General features: G+C 42.3%; 1 protein-coding gene across 3 annotated transcripts in view; it reads left to right on the forward strand.

Annotated features, from left to right (window-relative positions):
• Positions 1-14,134, forward strand: part of MTA1 (metastasis associated 1) — an 89,146-nt gene that overhangs the window by 4,748 nt on the left and 70,264 nt on the right. The window lies entirely within an intron of this gene.

The raw sequence follows: 14,134 nt of genomic DNA on the forward strand, positions 1-14,134 counted from the left end.
GGAGGAAGAACTACTGAAGCCAACACTTTTGCTGAGACAAATGTCAGTTTATGCTTTTAGATGAAAAGCTTTTTTATATGTTCTTGACTATTAAGAGTTACCCTCTTGTTTGGGAGCGTACTAGGCTACAAAATTATCGCCGCTTTTAAGTATGTGGTACATTTAGGTGTGTTTAAATGGCATTGGAAGATATGACCACAGGTCGGTCAAGCACATGCGTGCTAGCCGTATCTAACATGATTAAAGTAAGTGAAATTATGACCCCCCCCCAGCGCCTGGCATGGGCACCTAAGATTCCCAGCAGCTTTACTCCAGTGTGCTGGAGACTGAAGCTCCACAACTTCCTTGGTGGTGTTATTCTCGCTCGCTAGATTAGACCTGGTATTGGTGTGCCTGTCCGTGCTGCAGTCATACTTCTCATTTCAGCGTAGCCATCCCCAAAGTTTTTAAGAATGGCAGCATGACATCATCTCTCTGTTATTATAGGGTGTTATTAATGCGTGGCTGGGGACCGCGGTTTGACCTGCCCCCCATCCTGTTACATACCCTGGTTTGGCATCCAGATTCTCCTGCCAGTGTATGACTCTTGACATCCATACTGCTGCCAGAGAGCTGTGAGCAGATGGGTGCATTGGTCATCTTGACATCACAATGATGTCAATAATAATTGTCTGCTTTTACTGGTAAAGAACTGAGGTACAGAGCTATTAAGGAAGCTTGCATAGAAGCATGTTGTTGAGTCCAGATTTGGAGCATATAATTCAGATAATTTAACTGCAGGGGCATGTGTAAACCTCCTGTCCCCCTGCTTTTTTATCAGTGTGTATGTATTTTGGGTTGCAGGAGGGGTTACTGTGGGATATTTTTGTTTTGGTTGTGTTTGTTGATTTTTTTTTTTGTGGTGTGAGTTTGGTTTTTTTTTTTTCTTTATTAACTTTCTGCTGAAGTGGTGTATTTGAAGGTAACCTGAGCTGAGATTGGGTTTAGTGAAGAGAGGTATTAAATAACCAGTAAAGATAATAAAAATGGGAGTTTATTCTTGCAACTTACTAATTGGTGGTCATTGGTCCTAATAAATATAGGATGGCTTCTAGCTTATCACCTTTCGGCAACAGCCAGGCAGTGGGTTTCTTCATCTTTTCCTTTCATTGTTTCTAGTTACACAAGTTTATCTTCTTGTGTTTTACAGTCTTCCTTTCCTTCCCCCTCTCCCCCATGTAGGGCTGCTTCAGTGTTTGTCAGCCTTTAATTGGGAAATGTTGCATGGTGGGGAGCGTGTTGTCAGCCAGCTTAGGTGTGTTTAGGGGCTAAACCTATAACAATTGTGTTGATATACTCTCCATGGATTTGTAATAGCTGTAAAGCCGTTTGCAGCTGGCAAAATGGAGCGAAAGCACTAAGCTTGCTTCTGCCAAAGGGGGGGGAATCTGGCTTCCCCCCTCCTTGCCCCCAGCAGGGTGGGGTGGGGGAGAACTGCCTCTTCTCGTTTTTCTTGGCTGCCTCTTTGGCCAGATTGGTGTCACTGGCCCATTAGAAAGTCAGCATAGTGATGGAGACAGTTTTCAGCTGGGTTACTGAGTTTAAGCAGTTCCTGGGCTGGTGCGTGGGAGGCTGGGGCCTGCCGGGAGGGCTGGGGTGGGGGGACGCCACCTGTCTGTGATGGGGGCTGGCAGTGGTTTGGTGGGCAGCCGAGCCACACCTTGACAGTGCACGCATGCTGTTTTACTCCTTGGCGGCTGTCGGAGCCCATCAGTCTTGTTTGTGTGTTTTGCCTTTCAGTGATGGTGAATAAAAGCCACTTAAGAAATTGTGGAAAAGGGACTTTTAAACTCTTTAAGCATCTCCTTTTGTTTAACTAGTGAGATTTTGGGTGAATGTGAGAGATTTTCCTTTCATTTGCATCTAGTTGTTTTTCAAGCAATTTTTGATGTTTAAACATCCTAACTTTAAGAGTACTTAATCTCTTCCCAATAGGATGAGAAGAGAATAAGGTGGTTGCTGTTACTGTTTTTACTTTGACTTATAAACTACTCCTGAGCAGTTTGGGGTTGCTTGAAAGCATGGGTATGAACTGTTGGAGGTCACCTCCTTGTAGTCCTGCACATCTTCTGGTAACAAGTAATCTGTTAAGTCAGTGTTACTTCTGCACCAAGTAAGGAGTTTTTACACTGTATCTTATTGCTTTGTAAGAGCATTATTTTTTTAAATCCCCAAACAGGTAACCGACCAAGCCCTTCAGCTGCTTTGCCTGAGTTTCCTATGAGGTTTAGATAACTGGAACTGTTGGGAAGGGTGCTCTTGTAAGATATTATGGTTCTAGGTGTTTAGTATCTTGGAGCTCACTGCCGTAGATCTAACATACAAAGAGGCCCTGCTTCAAAGTGTTTTTTAAAGTCTGGTGTGATTCCTCCTCTCCTCTTTACTTGTAAAAGCAAATTTGGTCTGTTGGACTGTCTGTTGTTAACAAGAACTAATGAGTTTCTGCTGTAATTAGTTAATGCATAAGAAAGCATTTCAGTAGAGAAAGACATTGAGGAATTTTTCACATTAAAAAAGATACAACCTTCTTTTAAAAGGAATTTTGTTATGCCACACTTCAAAGGGGGTTGAACCCTGGTGCTTAGATGAATAATTTATTTTATTCTCCATTGCAGATGGCAAGTTTCTCATGTCCAGTAGGATATGGGGTACAGCTGTTTCTGGAGGTTAATACATTGCAAGGTCCTCAGAGTTGATGTTGGATATTCAAACATAACAAAATTTAAGCTTTAAATATATCTGGCAACCTTTTTATGTTCATATATTTCACAAATTTTCTTTAAATATACAGTAAAGCCTACGGTGAATTTAAGGAAGAAGGTGTTCTTTTTGGAAGCTTCAGGAAATGCCTTGTCTTCTCCCCCATGCTGCTTCTGCGCTTCTTGCACACCAGTCTTTTTTTGAAGTTTCTTAGTGGATTAAACACTATTTGATGCCTCAAGACACATGGAAGCCATTCTTATCTCAGCGAAGAATTCAGCCCGTGAAGACAATAGCCTGCATACTTCTGATTTACTTGTTTGCTTCACAAAAAAACCTTGAAATTTCAGCTTGACCTCCATGAAAAATGTTTGTGTTTACTTCTAAGCTCTGATGGTTGGATGAGACCTAGGCCTGACTGAACAGAGGAGTCCTCAAGCAAAGCTCCTGATCTGTATCTTGGGTGATCAGTTTACTGCTAGTGTGGGGACTTGTCCTTTATGTACATCTCCATTGCCTGTTGGATGTGAGCATGAGTAGTGTGTCTTGTGAGACATTTCCCAATTAAAGGCTGACAAACACTGAAGCAGTCCTATATGGGGGGAGAGGGGGAAGGAAAGGAAGACTGTAAAACACAAGAACACATCCTCAATTTGTTATCCCCTTAAGCTGTAAGGGAAGGCTTAAGTTTTGAAGAGTGAGGTTTTCTTCATGGTCTTGTGCAGAATTAAACATCTGTTTGTTTTTGGTATATCACTCCTAACTAAACCTCAGTTTCTGCTTGCTGAAATAAGTGAGGAGGCAAATGAATCTCTTCCAGGGGAAGGACCTGTGAAGTACCGGTGAAGCTTTCAGGCTGTGTAGCCCAGCCCAGAAGAAACCATGTACACCATCTCCTTTTTCAGCTCTTTGGCTGGGTCCTCTTTAGGAAGGAGGAGTGTTACTGAGATAATTTTTACTTGACATTGATCAATGAAGTAAAGTAAAGAAGTTAGTTGGCAGCTCTAAAGTGAGTTTGCAAGCGAAAGAAAAAATTTAGGCTTCTCCAGTCTGTTACACGTGTGTTACTTGCAAGCTGTTTAGTCTTCGTGGCGCCTGGGATTTCACAGCTCTGGTTCTGTGCATTGCCAGATCACCAATCGTGAACTGTGTCAGATGTGGCCCATGGTAATGTTTCTGTTAAATTGCACATGATGTGCTCTGGTTAATTCAGGGACTTTATGCTTTTATGCAAGATGTAGGAGGACAGACGATACTTGACCAAGCATAAAGTTAGCGTGGTGTGAGCAGATGATTCCTGATTTAGCACAGAGCTTGTCCTTACAGAGTTAAGTTGTCAACATCTGAGCAAATTTGAATCAGCCAAGTGAGATGGTTTCTGTGGATGTTTCTTTTGGTAACAGTGTTGACTGAAGCAGCGCCTGCTCACAGACGCTTGTTACTGTCCTCATGTTGCTTCCTTGGCTGGGCTTACACAGCTTGGCATGCCTGTGCAGCAAAGCAGGTCAGGGAATCGGTTTGGTTGGGAGACAATTTTTTGACCCGGGTGAGTTCCTAATCAGGTTTACCACATGCCTGCCTGCCTCTTCCCATCCAAGGAGAAGCTGTCACAACTTGAGGGGGTGGTATGAGAGGGCGGGGGATGAATCAGCTTCACTGGCACTCTTGTTTGAAGAAACATCTGCAAAACTGTGGCAGGAGTTTATACGTCATCCATGTTTTACACTGTGAAGCCATGATGATTTTGATCTGGCACTGAAACCCTTACTCCTGGACTTAATATACTGTCATATCATGGCGTAAGCAGTTAATTCACATTGACTAACTGAAATCGAACATTGCTCTTAAACAAATAAACCCAAACAAAAAAACACAACTTTTTTTCTTGCTGTTTTGTTTGTTTCTTGAGGGTGATACCAAACTTGGTGTCCGAGTACTTCAGAGGTTCTTGTTTTGCAACTCTTGAGATACTTGGAGGGAACATGAAGCTGGTTTCTTGTCATCTTCTGTGCTGCCTAAATATCTTTTGGAAAGTAATGTTTTTCTTATCTGTCTCTAGCAATGAGAATTGCAATGGAACAGGCTGTTCCCTTGGCTGCTAGAGATGACTGTTAGGATGCAGTTTGAGGATACTCCTCTCCCATGTCCCCCCTGCCCCCTCCAGAATACTCCCCCACGACTTAAGGAGTTCTCTTCGTGCTAATTTCTCCATCTGCTCAAGTGTTTCTCTGGCTCTTCTGTAAATTAGACCATCCTGGTCTTCCCTTACAACCCACCTTTGGGGAAAGGTTTTTCGTTTTTTTAAGCCTGGACTATTTCCATGAGCTGGTTCATGGTATTGCCCCACAAAGAGTTGTACTGGCGCAGCTGAAATTAGGTAGGCTCACAGTTTTGCTACTGCAGAAAATGTTTGTATAGCTACATCCTTGGGAACTGAAGTGACAGAAGAGGTAATACAGAACAGGCTTTGCGTCAGGAGGACTTTGAATCATGCTTAGGTATCTCATGTAAAGCAGAGAATAAAAAAGTGGTTCTCCAGGAATATTTAGTGTATGCTTGTCTTGCAGGAAGCTGGAGGGAGTTGACTTAGTGAACCTAAAGGGTCAGTGCCACATGCAAATGTGCCTCAGTTATGGCTGGGATATTGGGAGTGGATTAATTGAAATGGGTTTCCTTGTACTGCCATATAATTGATTTCTGGCAGCAGAATTGCTTCTTTATCCTCAGGGTAGTACTTTGGAAGCTTAATTTTATTTCCAGGATTCTCACAAATTCTCTTTTCAAGTCTTGTTTGTACACAGTCTCCCTACCTTACCTTTAAGGTGGCATCCCTAGTAGCAGTTACTTCAGGGTGGCATAGTTATTATCTAAGAAGAGTGACCCATGAAGTACAGCTGACACCCATAACCTCTTTTTCACAAGTACCAGCAGATTGCTGTCCTTTGTTTTTTCCACAGATCTTCTGCAACTGAAAGCAGCCAACAGTGCTGTGAGGAACAGAAATAAGGACGTTGACTTTATCTAAAATTTGTGTTCTTTCTTCTGTGAGGTGGTTCTTCCCCTTCTTCTGCTCCCACTCCTTTGTAATTTTGCACTTTTACTGGGAAAGGTACTGTATGTATGAGCTCTGTGCCTCGTCCAGAGCTGAGATCTTGAGTCTGTAGATTGTTGCTGCTAGGCAGAATACCTGCCTTCTTCCCCGGCAGAGAGGGTAAATGTTTGGGAACACACTTGGTCATAATGAATCAGATCAGAAGTTAATCAAGCCCAGGACCTGCCTTGAACAGCACTGACAATAGAGATGTTGGGAGGTGCATAAGAGAGCAAGCATTTTTGATAATTCCCCCAAACACTGCGGAATCTCCAGTGATTTGCTTTAAAACCTAGTCTATTAATTGTTTCTGAAATGGGAATCATTTCATATCTCTAATTGTCTGTCTTACCTTTCTCATTTTCTCTTGTAGTTTTAGTATCTATGTTTTTAAGATGGGGAATAGTGATCAGAATTTAATTATCTTTGAGACTTCTGTCCCTCTGTGAAATGTTTTAAATCAAACAAAGGGTTCAGGAGTTAATAGGGAAGAACTAATGCATGGGTAATGGAGTTGCATAAACCTTGTTTCACTAAGAATCAGGCAAAAAAATGATATGAGATAGCTGGACAGGAATTTTTCTTCCCACCTTTGACATGATAGAAAACAAAGAACAGAAGACCTTTGGGAAGTTCCAAATCCCTTAATGTTTCAGAGTTTAAACAGGATCAAGCAATTGTCAGTTTGTCCAAGCAAGTTGCATGTCATTAACTTAGATGTTTTTTTGCTCCAAAAAGATAGAGAATATTTCTTAGCTTGAGTAGGGTTCCATGTGGTAGATACTTGAGGTTTTGTTTGTAACCATTACAGGTCCTTCAGAGGTTTGGTTTTGGGTTTATTTGGGGTTTTTTTGTAGTATCTCTTACTACATGAGAAGAGCTTGCACTGATAAAAGTTTGTATCAGCTTTTTTATAGGTATGTATATTATCTCTATACATAATCTGTAGTCCTTTTACGTGGACCTTGCCAGGAATTGCTTCTGCTTCAGGGTTACGGTTTGGGGAATATTGAACCTGGATTTTTGGAGGCAAGTCAGAAAAACTGATACATAGGTTTCATCTCAAAACAGCCAAGTTATTTTGGTTGTCCCTTTCTAGATACAAGTTCTGTGCATTTGGAAGAAAATGTAATGTGAACATTTTGTTTACCATATGAATGTGTAGATGATCCTTGTTTCTTGAGCGTTTTACAGTTTGGGAGTTTTTAAGGTGAGGAGATAAAAGCCTATTCCTGCTTCTTTACGTTCATGGCTTTGATCGCATTCTCCGGGGCAACCCACCTTTAGAAATAAAGAGTTTAACCATTAGAAAAAGAGATGAATTAACAAGCTCGAGAAAATCAACTACCTGTTTCTTACAAGCATGCCGACTCTGAGTTAAAGTATGATATTGAAGTATGATAAAATAAGGTATTGATATTTGCACTGATTATCAGCTTCTACCCGTTTTCATACAGGTGTGTGTTTCATGGGGACTTGGCAAAAAGTACATGGGTTTCTCACTTGTATATTTATGGATTTGCCGCTTCTTTTTCCTTCTCACTGCTGGGGGCCAGAATGGTGTCTTGTTTTATGTTTTATTATTGAAGATAAGAGCAGAAGCTGGTGTGAAACTGAGAACATGGACTTCTGCCATATGTTTTGAATACGTGAGGCTGAACTTCCTTTAGTACAAAGCACTCTTGAGTGGTGCTTCTGCATGCATATGTGTGTAGATGCATGCTTGGAATTTGATTGTCATTATAGAGGCTTTAGTTTATTAAATGAAACTGAGTTGTCCTTTCCTTGCACGTATCCGGACTCTTCACTTTACAGCTCCAGGGTTCTTTCAAGTCATGTTGTTTATCTTGGAGAAGGGGGTGGAAAGGGGAAGTTGAGCTGAACATACTGCATATCCTTGTATATGTACATCTATAAATCCTTTTTTTTTTTAAAGGTTTTACAGTATATTATATGGACTGATAGACTCTGGAGAGTCTGTATGCTTGCTTACCACTAAAGTGCTTGGCACATGGGTGTTGTGATGATGTATTTGTTTTTTAATATCTAGGTTGTTGTCTTTCCAGTACATCCCTATAGGCTCAGAATTGTACAGGCACCCTTGTTACGCTGTCTGCACGCCCTCCAGGAGGGTAAAAGCAACTTTCCATTGTAAGGGCTGGTCTCGTAGGAGAAACAAACATTTTACATAATTACAAAACAGCATTGTAAATTAAGATTTTTCTATACATATAATTCCAGTGTGTAATTAACTAGACATAACTGCTCTTTTGGAGGGAGTGTGCTCATAACTCCCTGCGTAGGCCAACTCTCAACATCTACTGAACCTGGAAAGCTATGGGAGCTAGCAGAGGAGTCATGCTGTAGAAACTCCCAAGTGAAGACCATTAACTGCCAGGCTGAAGTAGGAAATTGTAAAGGGAAGGGTAGGGCTGCAACAGTTCCTTTAAGAGTGTTTTCTGGCTCTAGTCTGAGAAGCTGCAAGTACATCAGGAGAATTTGGCTGTGGATCACTTTGCGTGTTCGTGGAGCCATCCCATCCTCGTTGAACGGAGTTTGCGACGTCTGTAGACCTGATGGTGACCTAAAACATTTGACCGACTGCCAGCGCCTGCTGGGTCCTGTGACCGGTAGCTCTTGAGGATGGCAGCCTTCCTTACTGAAGGAAGCTTTGTCTGTTTTTACCCAACTTGGGACTGTTTTCATTGCATGTTAGAGACAGGGTAGTCACTGTTCTGGATGGATGTGCGTGCTCCAAGTTGAGCTGTCATTGCTAATTTATATCTAGGAAGTTTACTGCAGGCTTTAGGTTTAAGGAAGTGGTGCAGTGGTGTGTTAATCTTGATCCGTTGGTGAAAACCAGGCTTTCTGCTTTAGCAGTGAGAACTTGTCGCTTAAGTAATTTTTCCCTGTTTCATTGTGGCTAAGCCTTTTATTGAGACACCAAGCAGCTAGTCTCAGGAGCATGTGGTGTGAGCAGTGGATTCTTCTCATGAGCACGGTCCCTTTTGTGATGTGTATCTCTGGTTAAAGATTTCAGTCAAGGGTGATTTATTTTGATCTCTATCCTCATGAGCCTTTTGACTTGGTCACTTTGCTCAGAAGAGCGAAGTTAGCTTGATTTAACTGGGGTACCTCAACCTATTTTTACTAAATTTAGTGATAGTTTGCTGTTAACTGTATGGAGTGGAGATTTCTGCAGGAGATGGTGCTTGCTTTTGCCATGTCCCTCACTAAATGACTATAGGTATTTCAGATGCTTGTGTGCTTGGGTGGTTGTTCCATTTCCACTCCTTTTTTAAGGAGTTGAGCAGTAGTGGTGGTGTTGCCCATAGTGCAGCAAGCTGAAGACAAGGCAGCAAGTATCCTGTGTGTGCAGTAGCCACGAATACTGCTGTCCAGTAAACATGAATTAAACTTGTGCTGACAGTATATCTTTAATACCTTTGTCAATCTGTGAAAGACATTAATTGTAAATACCTGGTTCATGTATATTGCTAGGTGTATCGGACCTCATAATTCTTTCAGCAACAGAAACAACTGTTTCGGTTTTGCATTTCTGGTAATGAAAATATTGTGCTGGTAAGGCTTTCTCTGTTGAAACTCTTATCTGTTCCGTAACTAAACGTTTCATCAGGTGACAGCTGCTGTGAATGATGCTGGTTTTTGAACAGCCAGAAGGCAATGGGACCTGGGCTCTGCCAGGTGAGATTGCTTGACTTGTAGGCTGAAAGCAGCATTAACCTCTCCAGCCTCCTCTTTCACGAGAACGTAGACCAGGAGGGATTGTATTATCCAAAATGTAAAATGATTGATAGTTTCAGGACCAAGCTGCTGAATAACTTGAAAATGAGCTTACCGAAAGAAACTGGCCCAAAATTGAAGTGGAAATCCAGAGTATGAGGAGGCATCTATTTCCTGTAAGATAAGTCATAAAGTAAGCAGGTCATCGTGAGTTTATGCACTCTCTTGATGCTCATCTTTAATTCAGGGCAGCAGCTTTGTGGATTGGACAGGGGAAATATTTGCAACTGTAAACTTTATCACATGTCTGGAAATGCACATTGTACCTAACAGAGGTAGTGAGTGTGGGAAGAGGAAGGCTTCAGCCTCCCTTGTGTCCTGAGTACATCTGTAGGCTAATGCAGTACGCAGTGTGTAAGACTTTCTGGAGGTAAGGTAGGGAGTATTCAGCAAGGTCAGTCCTCAAAGCGCTTGTAGCTTGAAAGGCAAATGTAAGTTGGGAAGGATAAAAATACTTTTGGGCATTTTACAACTTGATCACCTAAAAGCCCATAAGGTTATTAGGTAGCTCAGACATGTCTAATCTTATAAATATATGACCTCTAGACAGCGTGTGTTCTTTCTTTTGTGGTACCCTCTCCTGATTTTCTTTTCCATGGACCGATGTAGACTTAACAGCTGACATGAAGAGGGCAGAGGGGGAAGCTATTTTGCAATAATGTCTTAAAAGTGTATGAGAGCAAAAAGAAAGTCTGTTATGTTTATTGCTAATTGAGCACAATTATTTTACTGCCTTTGTGGAAAATTTCCATCATCTGTGGTCTGTAGGCTGTCATTCCAGTTTTAGCTGCTGTACTGTTGCAAGTATGCTTGTCTCTCTGTGTTATAACAGTTCAGTATCTGTGTAATATACCATTGCTTTCTAGTAAGTTGTGTATATTCTCAGCTTCAGAAAAAAGTTACAGGATAGAAAGGCTTTTCAGGTAGACTCACGTATGTGGGTACTTCTGCTCTATAGCAGTACAGGCAAGAGGAAGAAATAAATCTTGGTGATATGCATGGTGGTCCTTACTGTCTTGTGGTATTGCCACACTCCTCAGTCATTGCTTTAGCCTGATCATAGGGAATTCCATAATGTGCACGAGTAATGCTGTTAATTATGATCGTGATGTGGATGCATAGCTGATTAATTCAGGGATTGTGAGTTTAAGCTGCAAGCTGTTGTGAAGGTATGGGATTAAGTCTCCAACCTTTGTTCAGGCGGTTGGGGTGGTAAGGGGTGAGCTTCGTGTGTTTACAATGGTTGCTGTTGGGAAGGAGATGTGCTGTGCTTTTGTGGGGTGCAGAGCGGGTAGGCTAGTCCTTTTCTTCAGTTGTGTAAGTAGGAAAGCCAATAAATTAGCAAGGATAGACAGTCTGTTTTGTTTGAAGAGTCTGACTTGTTTTGCTTGCTATCAGGCTCTACTTTTCTGTCCCTAGACTTCATTTTTTGTTTTAGTGTACCCTTTCCTTCCTGTTCTTTGGTTAGAGCTGAGATGCGTATCTTCCTGTTGTTGAGAGGTTTGTTAATTTTGTCTCTTTCCCCATCCCCTCTTTCAGCGCAGGACACGGAGACTCTGGCAGTTGTGCACATACAGGATGTCTCCCATTGACAACTGGATTGTTGGGAGCCTGTAGAGGGTTTCTGTTATCCGATGTGTGTGTGTGTGTGTGTGCAGTTGTAGCTACTGTCTTGAAAGCAAACTGGGAGTAGTATTAGTTGGGTAGGCAGTATGAGAAGGATGCACTTCCACAACATGGGAGGAAGCTGGAGATGAAAGGGAAGTGCTGCTCAAGGGGCAAGGAGATGTTTTGGAGTGTAGGGGTCAATGGAGCATGGTGCTGTACCTCCTTTAAACCCGGTGCATAGGAAACCAGCCTTCACTGGTTTTGTTGCTTATGGAACAATTTAAGAGGAGTGCTCTCACCTGCTAAAGCATCAGTCTGGAGAGCAGTTTGTTGAACTTAACATTTCCATTGTACATGTGGAACAGTGAGTAACTCAAGCATTTCTTTGTGCAGGATAACATTTTAATTTTAGTTAAAGTATCTAAAGTCTCTCTGAAAAATGCAAATTACTCCCCTTTGATCTGCTCACATTCTGGTTTATGTGATTTGCAGTGTGCTCTGCATTACTTGCAGAGAGGAAGAAACCCTTTTCCAGGTAATTTGAGTAATGGGAAATAGGTCTCCATTAGTTGCATAGCTACTGGTGAGATGCTTAACATAGTTGTGGGATTAGTCTAAAACATGGATGAAATGTACTGGGCTGTGCATTTGTGATGTGATGAAGTCATCAAGCACTGGTCTAAGGATGCACCTCTACACTGTATCATGTGTCAGCTCTTGAAGCATCCCGCGGGACAGCTTTGGTTCTGCCTTTCTGCCAGCGGTATGCAGTTGGCTGTTTTGTGTGAGGTTCGTTTGCAGTTACTGATCACGGAGTGTGGGTTTGGGGATGTTCCTGCTGCTGAGCAAAACAATGTTTTGGGGGTTTTATTACTCAAAACTGTTGGATATCACCGTGAGCTGTTCTTTGGTAAACCATTCATCTGTGATAAACTTTCTTTAAATCCATGCCAGATTTTACAATCAATAAACTGTACTTACGTGAAAAACTGAGTTAATGTTCACTTGAGGTAGAAAACCTGTCTGTGAGAATATATGCACATATGTTCATACAGAAAAGCTGTTAGAAAAATTATGTGAACTATGAAGATTTGTAATGGTCACTTGAAACCCATGGATTTAAAGTCAAGGTTATATTTTCAAGGCAAAGATTGACATTTCCTTTAGTTTTCATTTTTAATTTTCAGTCACAGTGTTCACAAATGTAAGATTTTTTCTTTTTTTTTTTTTTTTTTTTTTTTTTTTTTTGCGTCGGCCTCAGCCAAAGTACCTTAAGTGAGGCGTAGCTGGTTGTCTTGGGAGTAAGGAGAGGGGTGGAGGGAAAGAACTCGTCCTTTCTTCAGGTGATGGAGCCTTGAGGTGAGAGGTGGCTGGTGAGCTTGGAGGCACCTCAAAGCTTCCACGTCCTCCACTTCATTGCTCTTGTAGGGCATGGGTGGCTCTGCTGTGGGAGAAAAGATTTCTCTTTACTCTGCTGATGTGTAAATTGCTTAATGCCTGTCATTGTTATTTCAGTCAGCAGTTGTTATTGCTGAAGCTGCCAAATATCTGTTTGGTTTGTGACTTCTGGTAGAGTTAGTCATAGTAATGTTGAGCCTGTTGTTTCCCGTTTGGTGTGCCGCACAGAGCGGGTGCTTGGGACTGGAAATTTAGGATCTGGTTACTTTGGTGTTTTAACCATTTCTGGGAACTTTGTTCTTCTACAAACCAAATGTCCAGTCTGAATTCCTTAGATGAGATCATTCTTCAGTCTAAAGCCTGCAGGGAAGTGACATTTAAGAGGAAACGACTCTTGCAGTCAGGAAGAAAGTTTTGGAGTCACTGAGATGCGTGTTTGTGTGAAGATAGCTGATGATCAGTCTAAGAGGTCTGGAGCACAGAATGCACAGAAATATAAAAAATTGGGTGTAGTATTTCTATGCTTTATTAGCCCCGGTTACGCTATGTATGGTTGAATAACCCAAGATGTGCACTGTTTTGAGTATTGGCATTGCAACCTCGTCACTCATCACTTCAACCAAGACCATGTCGAGACTTCATTGCCAAGGTGTCTTTGCAACTCACGGCATATGACACGTTTTTATTTGGAAAGGCAAGACCTTGGGAAATTTCCACTCTTGGGATTGTAACCCCTGGCATTCTTGACTTGTGACCGCTCTCCTAAGGCAGCTCAGCCCTGTTGAAGGGACATGAGGGCGCTTGTGCTGTTTCCAGTTAGTGAGGGCTGCAGGTCCTGCTGGGTCATTTGCCCAGCGCTTGCTGCTGTGCTCTTGTGTCTCAAGTAGCTTGGTCTGTTGACTCCAGGGAGACCTGTGGATAACATGAGCTGTAAGCAGTAGTCTGGAAAAAAATCGGTGTCTGGACCTTGAGTAGCATTACACGGGGATTTGGAAGGGCTGCTGTAGGACGTGATGGGTGAATGCTCTGGTGTCTCCCTGGCCACCCTGGAGATAAGAGGGGAATCGTTAACTCTCATGGTGCAGCTTTTGAGGAGTAGAGGCCCTGAGGGGTGTCTTCCTTCCTCTGGGCTGGGGAGGAGGTAACTATTTCAGGGAGATTGAGGCTACGAGCTTCAGTAGTTGTCCCTATTTACAAAAGGCTAGCACCACTAAACACCCATTCAGTGGCGGAGCATCATGCTAATGTGTTCACTGCAGATAACCTGAGTCATGCCCAGGGGCTATGGGTGTTTTGCTCCAAACACAAATGGGCTGGGAAATCTGGAGGGAAATTGTCTTAAATTTAGTAGATAGTCTTGGAAAGAATCGTTGTTAGAGCTGGGCATAAGAGAAATCTGTAACATGCAAGGTCAGCACCCGAGAGTGGGTGGCTGCCTGCGGTGGGGAGGTGAATTCAGCCTTCTTTTTGCCTCACTTAAGGTTTAGGATTTGG

The sequence above is a fragment of the Aptenodytes patagonicus genome, chromosome 5, assembly GCF_965638725.1.
Source record: "Aptenodytes patagonicus chromosome 5, bAptPat1.pri.cur, whole genome shotgun sequence".
Lineage (NCBI taxonomy): Eukaryota > Metazoa > Chordata > Aves > Sphenisciformes > Spheniscidae > Aptenodytes > Aptenodytes patagonicus.